Source organism: Oncorhynchus masou, unplaced genomic scaffold, assembly GCF_036934945.1.
Source record: "Oncorhynchus masou masou isolate Uvic2021 unplaced genomic scaffold, UVic_Omas_1.1 unplaced_scaffold_2091, whole genome shotgun sequence".
In the NCBI taxonomy this organism is placed as follows: domain Eukaryota; kingdom Metazoa; phylum Chordata; class Actinopteri; order Salmoniformes; family Salmonidae; genus Oncorhynchus; species Oncorhynchus masou.
In genome coordinates, this window is record NW_027008572.1 from 80575 (window position 1) to 84190 (window position 3616).

Genomic DNA, 3616 nt, shown 5'->3' on the forward strand with positions numbered 1-3616 from the left:
GTTGGTGATGGGGAAAACATGAGGGTTTTGCCCGACAGCCAATCAGACTGCGCCAAGAGCGGGGAAGGGGGGGCGATGACCGTAAACACAGGATTCAAAGAACTGTGCTTTTTCTCTTTCTTTGATAAAATCAGCGTCTTTGAAAGTGCTGTCTTTGCTGTTAAACAGACAATAGGGCATTTTGTATTAAATCTAGCTTGCCTATATTAGGTTATACTGTAGTAACAATTTGGACAAAGGTTGATTTTGATTTCCTTTTACGAGGAAGACACTTATTGTGCGATGTGTTATATGTATGCATAAAGAAAACAGTAATGTTAACATGTATGTTTGAATAACTGCAAAGGGGTGTTTATTTTAGTCACTGATGTGTGTTATACTGCAAGTCACCCAAATAACACTGATGTGTGTTATACTGCAAGTCACCCAAATAACACTGATGTGTGTTATACTGCAAGTCACCCAAATAACACTGATGTGCACAACAAAAACAAATATGGTGCACTTCGTTTGTTTCTCAATAACCTCCCAAATCGGCACCATCTCGCTCGTCTCTCCATAAACTCCCATATTGGCACCGTCTTGTGACCCATTTCTATGAAAAACATCTATTTTATTGGACTGCTCAGCAGAAATCGTACAGCGACATCCTGAACACCATAGATACCTCGTCACTAGTTTTAGTAAAGCATCCCACTCAGGTCAGCACCTGCCCCTGTGTACTATGGAACTAGGGTGAAATGTTCCTAGATTTATACTGTACTTGTTGGCTCTCCATCATTTGGGACGGCAGGGTAGCCTAGTGGTTAGAGTGTAGAGGAGGCAGGGTAGCCTAGTGGTTAGAGTGTAGAGGTGGCAGGTAGCCTAGTGGTTAGAGTGTAGAGGAGGCAGGGTGGCCTAGTGGTTAGAGTGTAGGGACGGCAGGGTAGCCTAGTGGTTAGAGTGTAGAGGAGGCAGGGTATCCTAGTGGTTAGAGTGTAGAGGTGGCAGGTAGCCTAGTGGTTAGAGTGTAGAGGTGGCAGGGTAGCCTAGTGGTTAGAGTGTAGGGGCGGCAGGGTAGCCTAGTGGTTAGAGTGTAGGGACGGCAGGGTAGCCTAGTGGTTAGAGTGTTGGAAGGTTGCAAGATCTAATCCCCGAGCTGACAAGGTACAAATCTGTCGTTCTGCCCCTTAACAGGCAGTTAACCCGCTGTTCCTAGGCCGTCATTGAAAATAAGAATTTGTTCTTAACTGACTTGCATGGTTAAATAAATGAAAAATACTGCATATGGCCCTGGTCTAGACAAACTACTGCAGTGTCATGTCATGATAAATCACATTAATTGTACCCCCCCCCCAAAGTAAATTGTTCCTTTCTGAATGTTTATGACTGAAATATATTTTTTTAAATGTATACGCCATTTTTTAAAGTTCCACATAAATAGCTAGGTTTCCTTCCAATTGGCGACAACCGTTATGAAATCAGCATAAAAAATAAAATACTGATTAGTTTTGCGTTTTGCGTTTCTTTTTCTCTTTTTTCTTAATAACAAATCAATACAGGAAGTACATGTTTGAACACAAGTATATATAAATAACATACAAAGGACAATTGGGGGGTAAAATATCACATTGCACAAAGACCTTAAGGGACATACAGACACTTATAATTCTAACAGTATTTATTTGTCTTAAAATAGTTCAATTTATTTTTGTAAGGTAAGAAAATGTGGTGTTTCGTTTGTAAATTTACATTTGTGAATATGGAATTTGGCCAAAAGAATAATGAAATGAATTACATAAAATTGTTTCAGCTTATTTCTATCATAGGTGAAGAATCCAAACAGTACATCTCTCCACAATAGTGTAAAATCTTCATGAATGTGCTCAATTATAAATCGACTGATGTCTTGCCACAGCTTTCTTCCATTAATACAATGCCAAAAAGATGCAACACTGTTTCTGGGTGGTCATTACAAAAGGAGCAATTTGAGTTGATGTTTTCCTTCAACTTCTTCATATAGTGGTTGGCAGGACAATAACAAGTAGGAAATATGCGTGTCAACATCCACACGTTTTTCAACAGATATTATCAATATTTCTGCTCCAATAAAGGCATGACAACATCCTGCTGAAGGTTTGTATCGCTCTGTTGTTCAACGGACCAAAAGATAAACAAATCTTTCCTACTGATGAGTCTGAGGGTCAGGTCTTGACATGCTCCTGAATAACATAGCAACACCTGAGGGAATGGCATCTAAAACCATTGCAAAATCTGTAGGTGTTACAGGGACCTTGTAAAGTGATAAGAATTCCTTATAACTGAGTAAAAGACCCTCTGCATTTACCAGTTGGCTCACCAACAGGATTTTACTTTGGAACGAATATTCTAAGAACAAAGAAGTATTTTAATTCAATATGTCACGATTTATTCCATATATAATATCTGTGGAGAAAATTATGTTTATAAATGAAGGACCATGACAAGAAAACCTGCCGATGAAAAGCAGAATGTTTCCTAGATGGCAGGCAGCTTAGCCCCAGTGATGTACTGGGCCGTACGCACTACCCTCTGTAGTGCCTTGCGGTCAGAGGCCGAGCAGTTGCCGTACCAGGCAGTGATGCAACCATGCTCTCGACGTTGCAGCTGTAGAACCTTTTGAGGTTCTGAGGACCCATGCTAAACCTTTTCCGTCTCCTGAGGGGGAATAGGTTTTGTCATGCCCTCTTCACGGCTGTCTTGATGTGTTTGGACCATTCTAGTTTGTTGGTGATGTGGACACCAAGGAACTTGAAGTTCTCAACCTGCTACACTACAGCCCCAACGATGAGAATGGGGCTGTTCTCGGTGCTCCTTTTCCAGTAGTCCACAATCATCTCCTTTGTCTTGATCACGTTGAGGGAGAGGTTGTTGTACTGGCACCAGACGACCAGGTATCTGACCTCCTCCCTATAGGCTGTCTCATCGTTGTTGTTGATCAGGCCTACCACTGTTGTCGTCAGCAAACTTAATGATGGCGTTTGAGTCATGCCTGGCCATGCAGTCATGAGTGAACAGGGAGTACAGGATGGGACTGAGCACGCACCCCTGAGGGGCTCCAGTGTTGAAGATCAGTGTGGCGGATATGTTGCTACCTACCCTCAACACCTGGGGGCGGCCCGTCAGGAAGTCCAGGATCCAGTTGCAGAGGGAGGTGTTTAGTCCCAGGGTCTTTAACTTAGTGATGAGCTTTGAGGGCACTATGGTGTTGAACGCTGAGCTGAAGTCAATGAATAGCATTCTGACATAGGTGTTCCTATTGTCCAGGTGGGGAAGGGGAGTGCAATAGAGATTACATCATCTGTGGATCTGTTTGGGCGGTATGCAAATTGGAGTGGTTCTAGGGTTTCTGGGATAATGGTGTTAATGTGAGCCATTACCAGCCTTTCAAAGCATTTCACGACAATGGATGTGAGTTCTACATTTACATTTACATTTAAGTCATTTAGCAGACGCTCTTATCCAGAGCGACTTACAAATTGGTGAATTCACCTTCTGACAGTTCTACTGGTCTGTAGTCATTTAGGCAGGTTTCCTTTGTGTTCTTGGGCACAGGGACTATGGTGGTCTGCTTGAAGCATGTTGGTATTACAGACTC